Below are 21,031 nucleotides of genomic sequence, written 5' to 3'. Positions count from 1 at the left end.
AACCGATTATCTACGATGTAAATTATTTACATTATTTTATTGGTGAACGAAAAGTTTAGTATTCTTAAACTATCAATAAAAAAATAATTTAATATTTTTTTTTTTTTTTGTTACATATGAAAAAAATCACTTGGGGATTTGGAGGGCCCTTCACCCTTCAACCTTTAAATTTATAATCAACTAGCGATTGTACAGTTGAAAGGCTAAAGACTACTAATCATGAAATCATAAGCATCAGTGGTTCAGTGGTAGAATGCTCGCCTGCCACGCGGGCGGCCCGGGTTCGATTCCCGGCTGATGCATATTTATTTTTTTTTATTTATTATAATTTATTTATTTATTTATCATTCAACTATAGTGATATAAATATAATACCTATATTAATTAATTTTATTGACTTTTCATTTTGTCGTTGGAAATAACTAGGGCTCGGAAGTTAATGACCTTAAAAACATTAAATAATGAAATAAATAATTACAAATATTTGTTTTAAATTAATAAAAATACATTTTTTTAAAACATTTTATATAAATTTATCAAAGCTTTTAAATTATTTAAAAATCAAAATTATTGCATTGCATGAGTAGAGCGTGTTTGATGTTATCAAAAGTAAATCAATGACGATTATCTGGTTATAAATATTTATATTTGGAAAAATTTCTTTTCACGTCCTCTGAAGTGATTGGGAGACGCAGACGAACACTAACCGACATTTTTATTTTCACCATTTCGAAAATATTATGAAAATATAGTAAAATTTAGATATAATAGGTATTATTCACTATAACATGAAAATGAAGCGACGACTGTAATTGACGAGATAATATCGGATACTAATTGAATATTAAGAAATAATAATAAAATTTTGGTATAATACTTTTCACTACATCACGACAACGACGAATGTAAAATCGACGAGATAAAATTGGACAAGTCTTAAGTTATCGGCATAATGATAGATAAGAAACAATATGAAATTAACTAGTGTGAAACACTATAGAAGCTCGTTTTTAACAACGCATCCACGTACACATCAACTAATTGATGGACTCCAGCAAATCCAAAGCGAAACGGATTTAAAAACAAATTCAATGAAAAACAAGGAACTCAATTATAAAAGAAAGGAAACTGTACACGTACGATGCCGACTAGTAACCGGCATTCAGCCTAACAACTGAAATTAAAATTGTGTTCACGGATTTGATGTGAGTATTAATACAGAATTCGAAGACGAGCGTGTGTGATACTACTGATTATGTACGATATGAATTGTTGGATAAGTATTGTTGTGGCAGAAAGTAACCATTGGTAAAGAAATCTCCTTGACCGGTCGGTTAGTTTAACAATAATCCAGCACGATTATAATAATAAAATTAATAACAATAACGGATGGTAATAGGTTATTACCAGGGCTCGGGACTTGATGTGTTTAAAATCTTAAAAATATGCGCATACATATGCACCAAAAAATATAAAAATACCTATGCGCTTAAATATGCATTAATTTTTAATTAAAAAAGACGTACTAATGCAAATTTAATTAAAAAAAAATATATATCTTGCACATACCTACTTATACTACCAAACTCCGAAATGAAACCTTTGAAGCGATTAATTTTTGATTGTTTTTCTTTCGGCATTTATTTATTAATTTAAGAAAATTTTACCACGAATACGAGCACTAATAAATTAACAGACACAAGCCACAAAAACAAATATGAACACGAAGACAAACCGACAAAATACGCTGTAAGAGACATCGCAGACTACAGACTTTATATCGGCCGATAGTTTAGTCGGGTTGGGCTGCTATCGCGCACACTGGGCCAACTAAACAGTTTGGTTGGTAGTGGTACGTAAACTGGTCAATAGTTGGCCGACTGCTCTGGAAAGATTTTTTAGTTGTGCTGAATTCTGCTGACGATAGCCGTCGCTTTTTAGTATACTTTTATTGTACCTTCCAGCTCCAAAGCTTTGGTGAATCGGCCGAGTCGGCAGACTAAAAATCGGCAGAGTGCTTGCGTGGAATTATCGTCATACTGATTAAGCAGTCGGCCGATAGTTCGCCGACTGTTTAGTTTGAAGGCAATCGTGCAACTCATCAAACTTATTAATCGGCCGATACCAAATCGTTATAATGTGCGCTCTTGCACATAACTTTGTACTGATTAAGAACTCGACTAAACTATCGGCCGATATAAAGTCTGTAGTCTGCGATGTCTCTAACGCATCAACAAGAAAACGATCGTCGTCCACAATTCGTCGATTACTGAGTACTGGCAAACAAAATAATACTGCGAAAGACAGATAAATAAAAATAAAATTGTCTTCAAAGCTAAAAATAAAATGGGGGGTTCCCCGAATAAAATAATTGGAATAACGCTATTGAGTATCGCCCTATCGGCATTATTGCGACGAATTCATATTTATAAAATTGATTTAGTATGAATAATGTATCAGCGCGTTTAGTTTTCCAAATAACGTTTTTAAAACGTGTCAAAAATGAAAATTTTACATTAATATTTTTGATTTATGAGTAAATGATCAACAGATATTTTAAAATATGCAGTTTAAATCAATAAATCTCTTAAATTCCAATTGAATAAAAAAAAAGAAATCCAAAATATGCAAAAACATATACAATAAACCTTTAAACTTCAACTCCAAACACCATAATATAAATTTGTACTATATCAGATTTATTCTATTTACTTCCCGAACAAATATGCAAATGCATAAAGTCCCGAGCCCTGGTTATTACTAATAACGTTGAACGGATAGCATCTCGGCACACGCGGTCGAGGACTGAGTATAATACCGGCTGCGTCGGCAGCAGCTGCTACATGTCGACAATGGTGACGAACAGTGGTGGTGGTGGCAGCGACGACGGCAATGACGATCGATTTATGTTTGTGCCAAAAACGAACGACGAAGCGGCGTGCGGTATCGCACGATATAATTCACAAGGCTGGGTAATTTAACGATTTTTTTTTAACTCATTAAGTTATTTTAAAATAGTTAAGTTAAATTAAAAGTTACTTAATTTTTTTTTTGTTAACTCGTTAAGTTAAAAAGTTAACTTTTTAAAAAAAGTAATTTACCTTAGTTAAAAGTTAAAATTTTTTAATTTGCAAAAATAAAAATTGCGTACATAATATTAGTTTTTTTACGCTCAAGAAAATTACTGGGGAAATTTAAAATGATACATAAAAGTATTAACTAGCTATAAAAAAACCTACTTTTCTAAAATAAATCTTAGTCCTGAACTCATACTCAATTCAATTTACCCAAGTGGTACATCCAAAAATAAAAAAAACCTAATTATATATATAGTTATATATATATTTATAATTATATATATTTATATTTATAATTATATATATAGTTTTCTCATAACTGCTAAGATACCAATATTTTTAATTAATTCATACAAATTTTAAAAATCATACAGGCAGTATAACCTACTGTATATACAGTACTGTATAATCTACCACTCAAATATATTTTCTATACTGAGTAGACAAAATGCAGCCACCGTGTAGTTTAAAAGACTAGACTCAGCACAACATGGAAAATTATTATCAGTAAAAATATAATTACTTTGTATTATATTTTTAGATAAAAATAAAACAACAAATGTTAAACCTTTAATGAATATCTTAGAAAATTACATATTTTATATAGGCTTTAAACTTTTCGTACAACAAATTTATATACCTGTTATAGAATATAAAAATAACTATACATTTAAAATAGTTAATTATATTTATAGAAGTTGTCTTTACAAACTTATGAATTATTATGCAATTATTTAAAGTTTACCAATTTTGTACTTCCACTGTTGTTAAACATGGTAAATAATAAAATAGTCGAGTCATGACTACAGCAATCATTATTGAAAGTCACTACATATCATTTAGGTAACATATAAATAAGATAATCGATAATCTCATTTATGTGGCTATATATCATATATGTGTAGATATTATATATAAACATAAATATATATATTATCTACCCAATATTTATTAATTACAAGGAAAAAACATAATTTATATTTTAACAAAGGAGACATTTCAAAATTGTTATCAGAAATGAATCCTCTTCTTTTGTCAAATAATTGACCACTAGCACTAAACAATTTCTCTACAGGTGCAGATGATGGTATAGCTGTGTTAAATTCTATATAAGCTTTTTTTAATTCAAGTGTTAAATCAAGTGGTACATTGATGTTAATATTTGATAAATAATTAGTAACTAAAGTTTGGAAATCAGGGTTAATTACTGAGATTTCATCAATGGAAAAACTGAAAAAATTATCTTCATCTTCATTGTTTGTTTCAAGATTTGAAGAACTTTGAGAAGAAAGATTTTTGTTTTGATCCAAATGAAATTGCACATGATCAATTACATGTTGTTTTATGAAGCTTCTGTCTTCGAGATTAGCTCAAATTAATTTAAACTTTGGTACCAATACCGAAGAAACTTGTATTTTTTTTTACTGCATGTAATTTTTAAACCTGAAAATATAATGTATATTTAATGTACCATGTAACATATTATAATGATATAATTCAATTTTAACTTAAGAATTGTTAAATATTATAAGTGCAATATTATCTATAAATTTTAAATTTATAAATATATGGGCTATATAGGATGATAATAATATAAACGTTATTTATGAAATCGATCTGTAAAACATATTTGAACCATTTTAACTATATAAATAAATTTTAACTTTTATGACTAACATTGGCTTACATATATCATTTTTCATTGAGTTCTAATGATTATTGTAAAAATTTAAAAATGTATGAAAGTACCTTTTGGTTAATCTATTTTTAAAGCATGAACCAATGATCTACAGAAATTTAAATTATTAAATCAATTTAAGGCTTTGTTTATAGCTGTAATTATTGGTAATAGATATCCAATACATACATGTTGTTCACCTTGTAAAACTTCTAGCACTGTTGCAATTGGTTTCATCACCTAAGATAATAAAACTTTAAGTATCATACATCTCATTGAAGAAAATTTTATTTCCTTCTTAATTCCTTCTACTCAGAGTAATGACAAATTAATAAGAAAAACATTTTTTTTTCTTTAGTAAATTTACTGTTAAATTATTATACTTCTTTCATTATTTCCTTCTTAATTCCTTCTACTCAGAGTAATGACAAATTAATAAGAAAAACATTTTTTTTTCTTTAGTAAATTTACTGTTAAATTATTATACTTCTTTCATTATACCTACTACTAACTTACTAACTTACCTACTATTCTAATAATCAATAATAATATATTACCTTGCAGTATTCAATTAAAAATTAAGATTTTCTTTGACCTGAGAAAAGAGTTAATTGAAATGCTGTGAATATTGTATCTATTTTATCTATATGGTCAACAATAAATTTTATGGCATCGTAGAATAAATTCTATCTGAAAATTATAATAATTTATTTTGTTATTAATAATTAGATCAGAGGACTTTGCACAGTCACAAAAATAGCAAAGTGCGAAACAAATACGTTTCATGCTTTCACAATACTTATTTTAAAATTTTATTGTGCAAACAAATGCATACCTATTTAAAATAATTTATCATTTTATCAATATTTTTTCGTCGGACGTTTTTATTTATTTATTTATACAAACAAAATAACGTTGAATTTAAAATAATTTTAAATTTTGATCATAATATTAATATGGTTTTTGACTTTTCCCAGACTCTTCATGGTTTTACTAAAAACACTTCTCGAGAGTTTTATTTTAAAGTTAAAGTTATTTTAAAGAGTTAATTTTATTTATAGACAAATAATATTGTTCAACGCACAAAATATTGATACTGGCCACGGGGACACCTGTCGCTGACATCGGACACATTCATATTTCAGTAATCTCTATGTTTCTCAACGGTTGACAGTCCAAACATGTTCTATTTACTATTTATTATAGAAAAATGCCTAAAGTAAGTATCCAGATAAGAAAGCCCATAAAATAAACCCAATTAATTAATTGTAACTTGTTAGTTGTTAAATAAATTTGTAAATAAAATGAATTCTTTATAATAAGTACCTACAGAAAAATTCTTATTTTTGTTCAAAAAAATTCATTTTAAAATGCACATTTTAAAAGCACATTTTGTATATTTAAGTGCATATTTTTAATGCATATTTTGTATATTTAAGTGCATATTTTTAATGCATATTTTGTATATTTAAGTGCATATTTGGTGAATTTTTAGAGCTACAAGTCCTCTATCCTATTAATAATTAAACACTTATAAGTCATAATACATAATATTCAATTTTAAAGTGTTGAAATTTAAATAATATTAACTTGCCTGGTGGCGTTTGATGTTATAGATATCTTTTCAGAATTGCTTTAATTTTATCAGCATACTTTGTCGATTGATTCTGCTTATTGAAAATAGATAGATATTTAGCAAACACACGTCTACTAAGTACTTTTTTTTGCTTCTAGAATATCCAACTTTTGCAATTAAATTCAACGTATGCGCAGAACATCTTTGATGTTTTGGTAATTTTATATTTTATATTTTACATCATTTATGATGTAATATTATTGAGTTTAACCATCAAGTATTTCAGTGATATTTACGGTTCTCGATATTTCATTATTTTCAATTTCATACATTTCAGTATTATAACCATTATTGTCAATTTCATTATTAGTACCAAATACTCTGAAATCATAATAAATACATTTAAAATTGAAAAACTTGTAATAATAATTGTAATTATAAAAATAAAATAAATAACTATCACAAAAAATAACAATATATAAATATATACAATTAGTATATATTATAAAAAGTAAAAACTAACTATGATCATATACCAACATTCAGAGATTAATTAATTATATTATTTTTTATACTGTTTAAAAAGATAAAATAAAATCTGATTATCAGAACTGTATATAAATTACAATTTTAAATAAAATTAAAAATGTTGGTGTACGATCATAGCTTAATGAATTCGTTAAAATACATTATTATAATAAATCATAACATTCATAACCAGGGCTCATAACTTATAGCATTTACATTTTTTTTTTTTTGAGAGGTCCTAGAAATACCTATATAAGCTATACATTTGTTTTAGATAACTAAGAAGTTAAATACAAAATTGCATATTTCAAAGTATAAGTGCTATTTTGCTTTTTTAAGTCTTTTTCAGTTCTGTAGCGTTTAAATGATTTTTTCTTAATAATAACAAGTAATTATGGTAGTATTAATTTTTATATTTGTAATTAATTCATGTTAATTAACTAATTCTTCTTTTTTTGGTTTAAATTATATATTTATTTGTATCATATAGTGACGCAATCAGAGTTTTAATAACAAAAGTTTAATTTTTTTTATTATACATGATACGTTTTTTTTTTAATAATAAGTGAAAATTGTTTTTTTATACGCATATTTTTTTAAATAATAAATGAAAATTGTTTATTTTTCATGTTATATTTATTTTTGCATATTTTTGTATTTTTAGTGCATATTTTAGCGCTTATATGAATATTTTTATGAGCATATTATAGAGTTTATAACTACTTTTTTTTGAGCTATAAGTTATGAGCCCTGTTTATAACTAATACAAATAGGTCATTCTAAAATATATAAAAGTACTTGAAAACTTGTACAAAATTTGCTTCTGTGACAATTAGAGTGGTTTTAGACTGTAAATCAAATTCTGTAAGAACTTTTTAAATTATTTCTGTTATATTATCGTATGTATGCTTCCCTAAAATACGTCTACAAGCGAATGTACAGGAATTACGTTCCAATGTATTGGGCTCAGCTAATGAATAGTCAAACCTATATATGATCTACTGTTTGAGTCTGAATGTAGTGTCTATATTATGTTTTATTTTTATGTTGTATTAATTCATTTGTTTGTCATTTATGTTGTCATTTTCGTGCGATGCGTAGCGGTGCGTTGCTTATCCGAGGCCCTCGTCGGCGGCGGCGATAAGCCTCCGTGTGCGACCGGCCGGTTACGCAATCGCGCTGTTATCATCGCATGAAAGTGTCGTTATTTCCACGTTTTCAAAGGTTTTCGGTTATGTTTTTGTAAAAGTAAAAGTCATGTTCTCAGTGCCACAAAGTTTCATAAGTTCTCGTGTTTTTTGGTTTAGTGTGGTGGCACTGAGACATTTATCTTTATTTTGTGGTGTCCGGCGGCCCTAGCCTTCGTGGAAAATGTCGCCGGCACCGTCTCTCTCTCTGTTCTTGTCCGCCGTAGTGTTAATACCCGTTTGTCGTTTGTTCCTGTGTGCAGCCATTTTGTTATACCACGTTTTTGTCTTGTCAGTTTTGTTGTGAATCAGTCATTGGTAACTATCTCGCATAATATTTGCCCATCATTAATTTGTTTTGTCCCTCTAGGGTGTTCAATTTGTTACCATTGACTGCATTGTTTAGTGATTTAACGTGGTATATTGTGTTGTATGGTCCGGTTGCAGCAGAGTCGTGTGTTATTTGTTTGTCGTGGTGCAGTTAGCGTTGTGTTGTAGGGTGCGGAATCACTTGTATTTTTTATTGTATTAATTTTATTATTAATTACGGATTCCGGCATTGCAGCACATCATAACTGCACGAGGTAGGTGGTGCACCATCATTTTTTATATTATTTGAAGACCGACGGGTCTATCACATTGTATTTATTTATTCATTTATTATTAGTGTGCGCCGTGTGGGCCACATATTATTGATTTATTTATTCATTTATTATCAGTGTGCGCCATGTGGGCCACACATTGTTGATTAATTAATTTTATTGTGTAATTTATATTTTGGTTATGCCGCTGTAGGGCCACCTTGCATTTATTATTATTATTATTATTATACTATATTTTTATTATACAGTCCACTTATTATTATCAATCTTTGTATAATTATTAAGGCGAACAAGCCAGCCCTATAAAATTGTTGGGCACTTGCCGCGCCTACATCTACAATAAATTTATTTTGTAAACATTGGTTTAGTATTATTATTAAATAAAAATTAACAATTTAGTTTTTTGATAATTTAAAAATAATATTTTACCTCCGAAAAATACTCCAACAATCTGCAGTAATGCAAACATATTCAATTTTTTCTAGTTCAGTCTTCAGTTGTTGAATCATATAATTGAACAATGATCTTACATTTCTTCAAGCGCGGATCCAGTGGAGCGGTAGGAGCGAACCCCCCTCCCACCCGTTGGCCATATCAAAATGTGTTAATTTAATTTGATGTACTAATAAATTAATAAATAAATAGTCGATAAGAACAATATTATTGTGACCGTATGATCGACGACAACCGTCAGCCGGCCAGCCCCGACCGACTCGTAGAGTATACTTATTTATAATCCACCCCTCTCGTTATGGTAGGCTAAATCCATGCCTGCATTTCTCATCAAACTTCTTAACTTCTTTTAACAAAGTTAAAAACATCAAATTAGTTGTTAATAATTACAAAAATTACACCCTCTAAAATGTTACGCCCGGGGATGAATCCCCGTCTTCCATCCCTTAGTTCCGCCCCTGTATATATGCATACATATTAATAATTAAAGAAAATATCAATTGTAATTTATCTGATCATAAATAATACCATTCGTGTTGTAGATAATTTCAAAAATAGAAAAATGATTATCGTGAAATTGGAAAGGTGATTTTGACGCAAATCGTTTTCGTTCTCATTCATCTCGGAATATTAAAACACAACTGCATTGTCTGAACCAGTGTTTGCCAACCTTTTTATTATTTTTCCAGTTCACGTAAATGTTTGTATACATTTTTTGCTTCTCGATGACAGCTTGCGTCTTCCCCGCAACATGTTTACTGCGGACCATCGCATGCATTTTATAATGAATTTTAAAAATGTGTTATTTATTAAAATTGAAATGGTTCTCATTCAGTCAATTTTGGTTTTAGAGCCAGGGTTAATTGGTCAAAATGACTTTAAAAAAAATCAGTCTATCCGAATTTGGTATCAAAAATACCGGTTGCTATTCAAAAAAGATAAATTGCGTAGTAGTTATAAAGATAACATGCGCGTACCGAGAGGGTTAAAAATTTGAAATTTATCTGAAAATATGTATTTATATACCACTAGCTTTTACAAAAAAATTCGATTTATTCCAATCCAATCCGGCCGAGATATCCAGTGTTCCCTAAATTGGTGTACACACTGTATATATATTGTCCGTTTGTACATTTTGAGGTGTTTAAATATACAGTTCACCATACAGTTTGGTCATGAGTTGCATTGGCTTCTACAGAAAAATATTTTAAGAATATTTAATTTGTTCATTGATTTTGATAGATCTCAAATTTTTTTTTAATTGCAAATAATCTGGCTTTAAATGAAAAACCTGAAATAACAACGCAAAATCGTGAACTTCAAATTGCTATAACTTTGAAACGAAGTCCGATCGACAAATTCCTACCAAATACCATCGTTTTTATACTAAAATATGTATTTATGTATTAATGAAGAAAAAAATGTTTGACTTAATGAGTGGTTAATTTTTAGGAAAAAGAGATAAATAAAGTAGATTCTTAATAAGATATTAAGTAAATTCTTATTTTATGTTTTGAATTTAAAGCCAGATTAAACGGAAAGAAAATAATTTTTTAGACACTATCAAAATGAATTAACGAATTAATTATTCTTAAAACATTTTTTCTGTAGAAGCCAATACAACATGACTAAACTATATGGTGTATTGTATAGTAAATTTAAATACCTTAAAACGAAAAGACAACATTTTATGTGTAATTTTTGTTTAGGAGGTGAACTAATCCCACAGAAAAACAGTCTGCGGCAAATTGGTTGTGGTATAAAACGGTCTGCAGTGAAATGTCCGGATCCGGTTATCAATTGGAGATTGATCAAATTTATCATCGCGTAGGTCTTGCCGTCAATTGCGTTTTTTGTACATTCGCCGATCAGTCGAGTGCAACAAAAGCTACCGCCAATAAAGATATGCACACTGGTTGATCGTGTCCATGATTTGTCATAATTTGACCATAATTTGCTTGACGGGATGGCGAGACTTTCAATAACATTGAAACTTCGGTGCTATGATATTTTTGGCTGTAGAGTGCATAGACGTTTTAATTTAAAACAATAAATTTGTGGTGTCTGATATTCCTTGTTCATTTTCATTCGGGATAACAGAGTCAGTTTCTATACTGGAGTCACTGCTGAACGATACTACGCTTGCCGACCCAATGTCGTTCGCTACGGGTTTCCCATCATTCACGATTTCCATGTCATCATCTACAATTTCGAGTTTGTTGACGAACGGCCGGGTCGAAAACGATCTCCAGAACAATTCTATCGCATCACGTGTCGGGAGAACGGGTCCTAAGAACTGTAACCAAACAATGTCTTCATCCACTGTTTTGCGGTAATCACTGTACGATATTTTTGTATCTCGATCCTTGTCCATCTCACTCATCACGAATTCGGTGTAATCGCGATTGTATTGCTCCATGTAAGCTGTTTTGGACATCCTCATGTTGTTCTTTCTGGCCATAACGAGTACATCTTCTTTTTTTATGTACATCGGTGACCTGACCATTTCTGTATAGACATCAAAGCAAAATTTAACTGTCTCAGCCAAGGATCCTCTTAACAACACAGACAATAGTTCAACGAATTCCTGCCCAGTCAAGTATCTTTTATTCTCTTTGCAGTACACTACATGCATTTTTTCCACAGCATCAACATTTCTGTACTCCAAAAGTGTATCCATAAACTCGGCGAAACATGCTGCGTCCATGACTCTATTTCGTTTAGTCGTTAATATAAAATGCAACTGCAGTAATCGCTGTATTTCTGTTTTATTGAAAGATGTTTTACGCGATAGCTTCATTGCAACATCTAAAAATCTATGTTGTAAGCGTATGTCTTCAGTTGCTGATAACCAATTACTAACTGGACTATAAGGCATTTCAGTTATAAGTAATTGTTTAGCTTATATATTTTAAATTTAATTATTTGCCGTAGTTAATTTAATCAAATTTACTAAGAATTTATTTACGAAGATAATCAGTTAAAATTTATTTATTTTAAGAAATTTAGAAAATCGAATGAAGAAAAAAAATATTATGATAAACATGACGGATAATTTGTTTAATTAGTACGTTGTCAATGAAAACGATAGTTTTTATAATGAACAGCCAACTTTTTTAGTTCCATCTGGTTTTGGGGATATGTGAAGAAATCATATCACTGACATTTCGAATAATGGTAGTCATATCTTTCTAGATTTTCCCTTAATTAGAATAATTTTTCAAATTTTTACACAACTGATCAAACTACTGCATTACCGTGGGGCGATAATCAGCTCAAAAATAGCCCAATCCAGATAAATAAAAATTTATTTATATTAGTATTCATTAACATATCTACTGTACCAATAACTAATTACATTACTGAAACGTTACTCATATATATCATTATGTATTATAATGAAATCTCTCAACTTAGCACAAACTTTAATTTTGAAATAGTAACTAAAATCTTAATTAGTTAGAAAAATACTATGGATTTGTACAGCTATTGCAATTTTGGTGTCAGTGAATATTATTATTATTATTAAATACAAATAAGCTTTGTAATTTTTCGTCTATTACTTGCTAATTAATTTTTTGTAATAAATTGAAAAATAAAATAAAATTGTAGTTTTTGGTTTTTGAACTACTAACCAATTACATTAAAGATAACAATCAAAACTTAATTTTACGTAATAAAACACTATATATATATATATATATACACAGTTATATGAATAGATAATAAACTACAATTATAAAATAAATCTTTTAAACAACTGTAGAATTGATGATATCATGGAATACAATTAAGATATTAACTGAGTAATTGATATAAATTCGTCTTATGTCCTTGATGTTCATTTATAATATTTAGAAAGAAATGTATGCTATAACATAAAAGTGGTGGACTTTAATATTTATTAGTTTGGAAAGTGTGAGAATAATCATAAGATCGCATTTGTTAATTTCGTACCTTTTTAACAGTTTAAATTTAATAAACATTAAGACGATATATGAGAAGCATTAGATTTGTTTGAACTGAATTGGTTAATTTATTTTTACACGTCACATATGCAAAAAAGAAGCTAACGACGTTAGCCTCGAACGAATATGCTATTAAAATAAAAATACAGTTCCCAATTCCGTTATTCAACTTGGAATGTACACGCGTGTATACATCGCGATGTGACATTAAACAATGAGCAGCATACCAATAATCCAATTAAGAGATGGATCTATGGTTTTCGAAATAAGTGAACAGTCTACATACCGCAGTCCAAACATTAATAGGACAAATGTAATAAAACAGAAATAAACGAACTAAAGTTGAACCAAAAAAATATTTCTTCTGAAAAAAAAAAAGTATACCAAATTAGAGAAAATATCAAAAATTTTGTTTTCAACAACAATAATAACGCGAAGTATTTTTTCTTCTTAAGTTTTCAAAGTTCATTATTTTGTAAAATTATTTTTCTTGTACAAAATATCGTTGTTAATAACTATATATACGAGTATTTATAATATTTAAAACTAACTGCGATTTTTTACTCTACGTTTTTAACATTTTTCTATATTTATGTCATTACAAATTTGGTATTCTACATCAGAAAATAGTTTTACCCCATGAACATTTTTATCAGGTATTAACATTTAACATTAACATTAACATTTTTAAAATAATTGTTATCCATACTTCTTCAGCACGTTTCGTTTTTCATTACGATTCAACGAATTCACATTTCTTCTCATCTTACTCCATGTGCGGCATTTTGCTGCTACACGAACTACCCACTGCCGATTATTCTGGTATTTTGCTATTCACACGTGTTTTATTTTCAATGGGCATACCCGTTAGACGACAATACATACGGGTTTTATAAGTCTGTAAGAGAGGAAAGAAGGAAAAGAAGGACAAAGTCGAGAAGTGACAAAATCGAGGGTGGGATCATCGGATAGGGGATGAAAATAACTATCCATAGACATCACCCACGATGTAATCAGAACAAGGAAAGAGAAGTTATCAACAGAAACTTAACGCAACCAGACACAGGTTAAAACTAGGATACACAGAAAGTTTACTGGCTGGTACGGAAGTGTGGTTATATACCGGCATTCCGATACCGATTAAAAACAACTTCTTCCACTTCAACATCTATTCACAAGACCTCAATTACACTCTAAGACAAGACTGAATTGAATATTGAAAAGGAAGAACACCGAAGAAGACTTACCACCGCGACGATAAAATTTAATATTATACGTCTCTTACGCAAGTATTTTTATTTAAAACATTACCCCTTTAACTGCTTAAATTCAATTAAATTTTTTCGTATATATTTTACATTATTTTTTTTTTTTTTTTGTTAAAATTTTCGTTAATCTTTACATATGACATTAAATGTCATAAATATATCAAAAATCCCTCATATATCCACTCTAAATTTGTCTTAACTGATATTGGTTTAAATTTCAATAAAAAAAAATCAACTCGACGAAATCGATCGGTAATTCAGTGGAATGGGTCGGTTAGTCTCACAATCAGTACCAAATATTCATTAAAACGCATTAAATATAAACTTATATGAACGCTGAAGGTGTTATGACGTTAATATTTAATTGTTCTCATCGATATTTCTTGTTGATGTACGTCGTGCTAAACGGTTCGTCGTCCGGAGCGATTAGTTCGAGTAACAATAATAATAACTCCAGTACATTTCGTCTGTGTGATGTGGAATAATCTTCATAAATTGAATTCAAGACGAACATATTTTATACGAGTTAAGATATAATAATTCTCGAACCCTATATGTGACAACGATGATTTACAATCACATAAAAACATAACATATGATTTTGAATCTTTTAATTACGATCAATTTTTTTGAAAGTCGTGACAATGGTCATATGATTTATAACCACTGTTGGGAATAGATAATGCAAAATTTATCTAGATAAAGATAAAAGATAATTTCAAAAAATGTTATTTTTTGGTCAATATTTCATATTCTAATAATATCTATGAAGACTCAATTATAATCATTATTATCAATAGGTATTTAGGTGTTTAATGTTTATTGTAGTAATGTAGTGTACCATTAAGCAGTATTTATATATAATGTACAATATTTAATGATAGTTAATCACTAAAATATTACACAAAAAAAAAAAAAAAATGAAAATTGCTCTGTACGTATCAGGATAAATACAGAATACATAAAAAATTATTTTAAGTTAACAATATTGTTTTCCATATAATATTAATTTTATGATTTTCATTATTCTATAAGTAATTACGACTTTACGGGTTCCAAGAGAGAAGTAATTACTATTCAGCGTATGAGTGACATGTTTATATTAAAATCAAATACCTATTATATTTGGAACTTCCGTGAAAAAATAAGAAATTAAGTTTAAAAATACCAAAAATATTTAGCCGACATGAAAATTCTAACAAAATGTCATACCAAGAAATAATAATTACTTATTAATAATACACGAATTATGATTATGAATACAAAATCTATATGTATAAAAGAGAGTCAGGTTATTTACAGAAGTAATAATTCAAGAACGGCTGGACCGATTTTGATGATCTCTGATTTGTTGGATTCGTCTCCGTACAAGAATAAAAATAATAATAAAAAAACTCTAATCTTGGCAAGAATATAGACAATTATCTAGATAAGTAAAAATTTTATCTTAGATAAGTAATTAGATAACTTAGCGTTATTTATCTAGATAAGATAAAAGATGACAACAAATCTATCTGTATAACTTATCTAGATAAGTCCCAACACTGAATATGGATATACAATTATTTAATTAAAATTGATTACATAATTTTATGCATTTTATAATGAATTGTAAAAATTTTATATTTATTAAAATTGAAACATAAAAAAAATATGAGTATTTGGAGAATCAACGAAATGCAATGATAAATAAGTATTTGAAAACAGAAAGTAGTGGAACACTATTTTACAACATACAAATATGTTCATCTTACGCATAGAGTAATAATCTAAAGACACAAATTCAATGATAGACTAAACATTTGATGCCCCAAAGTTAAACCTAAATACCTGCTAAATAGACCTCGATATATATTTTCGCAAATATTTCTAATATTTATTAAGATCTGCCTACGATTTATTTCTTTTTAATTACGGCAAGCAGATTGTGGAACAACGTTGTGGATGGATGGGTGGTGACGCAACTTGGATGAGGCGCACGTAAAGGCAAGCAAATGTCCACGGCTATGTGGACGACTGAATCCATTTAAACGTCTAGACGTTCTGATGCTAAAAGTTTTTTTTTGTGCTAATTACAGATTACTGAAATTTTCATGTTTTCTCAGTTTTTTCGAAAATGTCGATAGAATAATTGTCTTTCGCAAAAAATTCTTGAATACTTAACACAAACTTTCCCATACATTTATATTATTGATTATAGAAAAAAAATTGAGCTTAAAATAAAAATGTTTTATGTAATATTAGTAATAATGTATAATAATTATAAAAATCTTAATATAGTATAACATATAATAAAATGTTCTGTACTTTGCTTAAAAAAAATTAACATTTTGCATAATGCCTAGGTATTTTATAAAATACCTAGGTTATATTTAAAATAATATTGAAAATCATGTTTTATTTACATTGCCTAGAATGGGTTGACAATTTGCATAATTCTTAGGCATTTTGCAAAATACCTGAATTATCCATATTGCCAGTAACATATGTTATATATACAATAATGTAAAGTTAATTTTTTTTAAACTTCTTAACTAGTTACTTTATTTTCTAATATACTTTTTAACTTAATTAGTTTAATTGGCATTTGAAATAACTTATCTTTTCATAGTTGATCTATCAAGTTAAAACATTTTGTAATGTTTCGTTTATACGTAAATAAATATTAATATAAAAATAAAATAATCATGTAAAGTAAAATGGTCGCATACACTGTACATCTGATGTCATATTAGATTTTATAGGTTGGGGCCCACCTTTGGGTATTGGGTTCTGGCTGTGGATACAGAATGTTATGAATAAACAATTTTAACTATAAATATCGGGGATGAAAAAAGTTTTTAATTTTTTTGTTTTCGTTTTTGTTAATTGATTTAAAAAATATCGTTTTTGTTTATCGTTTTTAAACGTTTTTGATTAACGTTTTTAGAAACGTTATTCTTAAATAGTGTTTCTAAATAACGTTTTTAAAAACGTTATTTTTCTAAATTGTTTTATTACCTAATAGTATAATATTTATAAATTATATTATATTAATTATAAATCTTAATACTTAATACTTAATATTAGTTAATAATCAAAAATAAATTACAAGTAAATTAAATAATAATGAAATAATATATTATATAACGTGGTACCTTTACAGAATACTGAATAATGAATACAGTGTTATAAATTATCATAAACTGACAAATCAGGATGCTTTAAACTTTAAATCTTAATGTTTGTAATTAATAAATATTGAACTATATGTTAGTAACTAATTCAAATGTTTCTAAATTAATTAATCATTGAATTATATGCCAAACGAACATAGACTTGTTCATTCTTGATTTTAAATATCGTATGGATATCAGAATAATGAATATTAAATAATTTAATAATTTAATAAAATATGTAAAATACAATCACTGATAAAGTAAAAACTATAAAACCATGTTATTGTTACTATTAATTATAATAGCCAATAGGATAATGAGTAGGTATAATAAATTATAAAACAAAGTCAATTCCTAATCAACTGCTAAAATCAATACAATATACAATAATATAATCATATTATAATAATTGAAGCGGCAACTATTTTATAGATTACACTATGAACCATGACCGTCGTCGTGAAAGATAATATAATTTTACCGTTACCGCTGCAATGTGTATGTGCCATGTGGACTATAATTAATTATTGTGCTAGGCTATTAATATATATTATTTGTCAACAATTACTTTTAGTTATTAGAATTATCAACTTTTTGATAACAGATATATTTTTTTTTCGTAATAAATAATAATATCATAATACTATAATTTATTTTCATTTTCGTTTTAATATTTTTTTCGTTTTCGTTTTTCATTTTATTCTTTTAATAACTTTTTTTAAAAAACGTTTTCCATCCCTGATAAATATAAATAAATACAGTAGTGAATGTGATGTACAATGTCAATGTATTTTTAAACACTTCGGCGCCACTGCTGTAAATAATGATAAAAAATTCAATGAAATTCTTCAATATAATCTAGGAAATTAGATCTTTCTAAAGAACGCTGTCACTTTTTACGTGATATACCTACATACTAATTAAAAAAGTAGATTAATCTGTGTTCTCTTAACTCAACTTGACTCAAGTTAATTATTTTCATTAAATGGCCCACCTTTGTTAAAATTTAGTTTTTAAATAATTTAATTATTAACGGTCGTGCAGGAACTGTGCTATAGGCAAACGTGATAACAGAACGTGCGGATGGTGCCGTATTAGTTGCTTCCGTTTTACGAACAGGAGTCGAGCCGTAATCGAATCAACTAAACTTATCTAAACTAAACTATCGTCCGTGCACGTATCCACGACTAAAAGTGACCGGTACAAGTCACTGCAGGTGTTGCATTCGTATCAACCTGAAATTACCCATTATACGTGCACTAGTATTAATAATTAACATTTACCCGCGATTAATATCGTATCGTAATGATTGATTTTTTTCCTTTCGTCGTTTCACGTGTTTCGACACTGTTTCTGTTTTTCTTAATCATATCAAATGTTCAACGACTATAATACCAATTGTAATAATCAATAGTTGTACGATAGTTAAAACTAAAACTACTTGAAATGTACTTTTTTAAATTAACGACCGTGCAGGAGCTGTGCTATAGGCAAACATGACGACAGAACGTGCAGACGGTGCCGTATAAGTTGCTTCCGTTTTATGAACAGGAGTCCGAGTCGTAAATCGATTAACACAATTTTTTTTTCTAGTAGTGCCCGTGTCAGATGACTAAAAATGAACGGGTTGGGTAAGTAAGTGACTTCAGATTTGCATTCGTATCAGCCAAAACTATCCATCATACAAGCGTTGGTGTCGTAAATCACAAAACTTTTTATTTAATGTACTTGTGTTCTGTATTCAACATGAATCACGTGTAAAACTTCAAACCAACGGTGCTCGTGTACATGTATCGTATACAAGACACACTAAAAAAGGAGTGGAAAGTACGTATAATTGTTAAAAAATAAAAATAAAATATATTACGAACATTTTCAAGTACAATAATACATCATTATTTTCTTCAGGTTTTAGCTATATTTATTGTTTATTTACAGTTCAAAATTTATATTTGTCATTTTCGCTGGTATTAAAATAAAAAATACACTAAAAATCGTCCCTTCCAGAAAAAAAAAAATGATCAATATGTATTATACCTCGAATGAATGCATTCAAATGTATGTGGTTTGATTGCGGTTAGCCGCAACTTTTTATGAGAAAGTATACTATCTCGTATATATACCATACTGAAGAAAACGAGTTTAAATGCAATAATGCAATCAATAATATTTATGCATAAGTGCGTATTGTTACGCTCCTATAACCAATATAATCGTTAAAGATATTATATTAACAAATAATATTGAAAGTAATAATTCATTTTCCCATAAAACTATTCTACGTTTTTATTCAACACATTTTTCTTTATCATTCGGTATCATTGGTTTTTGAATAGCTCCACTAGATCGCGTTTTATTTAATTTACAAAATTGTAAAATCAAGCCAAAAATTTATTTTTGGTTTTTTATAAGGATACCTTATTTGCATGCGGTCATGAACGTGTTAAAATAACAGTAATATACAACAAATTAATTATTAAAATTATATTTGAAAATGTATATATATATATATATATATATATATATATGTAATATTTTAGCCCAATTCACTCCTGAGGTAATATATTTTATCGTAGCGGTCGTACACGAGCGTCCGGTACACCAATTTTATCACTATCGATATTAATTAGTAATTTGATTATAGAAATTGAAATTCGTTTTTAAATAATATCGACACGGGATGTTTTTATCTGACCGTATGAATAAAATATTAAGAGTTGTTATTTTCGATTCTGACGTTCAAACATCTTGAACTAAGCGTTTTTTTTCGTCCAGAAGAGTTTTATTTTCTACGATGTAAATATCTTGTTGGTATCTACAATGTCACCACTATTGACTCCTTCGTCGTCTAATAAACGTGAACGTAATTTTCGTAAAATGAATAAATAACAAAAAAGAAATTCTTCCTGAACTAGATTAAGGTGCAACTGTTGTCTTGTTCTTCTAGCACTGGTAAAGCGATGGTTAGTGTCGAAATTCCGCCTAGGCAGCTGCTTAAGAGCTCTTACCTTCCCGGGGTCCGAAGTACCAAAAAAAAAAAAAAAAACAAAAAAAAATTTTTTACATTAAATGGATTAAAATGGAAAAATATTTCGTCTATAGAATACTATTTATTTATTTAATTGTTTTAGGGTAAGGTAGAAATAGGCTTATAAGAATATTATAATAAGGTAGGTAGTAACTTGGAAATTAATATTGTGTTACACTACATTGTTATGGATATACGAAGTAATTAAAAAATATTTAAGATCTTTTACAGAAGGTTACGGACATAATTCACTCTACGCGATTCATAGCAGCGCTAATAACAATAGTAATATCGACTTGGGCGCGAAAGTCCGAGAGATCCCTCTGCCGCCGCGGCGTAGCGGACGGGAGGCGGAGTCGACGCCGGCTCGCGATTGGTCGACGGCCGCGTCGGGCGCGCGCGCCCCTCCGGACGGCCGCCGCGGACGCCAACGTCGCAAATCGTCTCGCGCCGTCGTGCCGTCCGTTTATTACGCGCGAGCGATTCTTTCGACTTTTTACGAAAGCCC

General features: G+C 28.8%; 1 non-coding gene across 1 annotated transcript; it reads left to right on the top strand.

Moving 5' to 3' along the window:
- The first annotated feature begins 231 nt into the window (after window positions 1-231).
- Window positions 232-302, top strand: Trnag-gcc. Its single transcript has one exon. It is a non-coding gene; the product is annotated as a tRNA-Gly (tRNA).
- The last annotated feature ends 20,729 nt before the right edge of the window (window positions 303-21,031 follow it).

This window comes from Sipha flava, unplaced genomic scaffold, assembly GCF_003268045.1.
Source record: "Sipha flava isolate LNK unplaced genomic scaffold, YSA_version1 270_pilon_pilon, whole genome shotgun sequence".
Classification (NCBI taxonomy): domain Eukaryota; kingdom Metazoa; phylum Arthropoda; class Insecta; order Hemiptera; family Aphididae; genus Sipha; species Sipha flava.
Note: the sequence above shows the minus strand (reverse complement) of the source record. Positions and strands in the feature narration are given on the sequence as shown.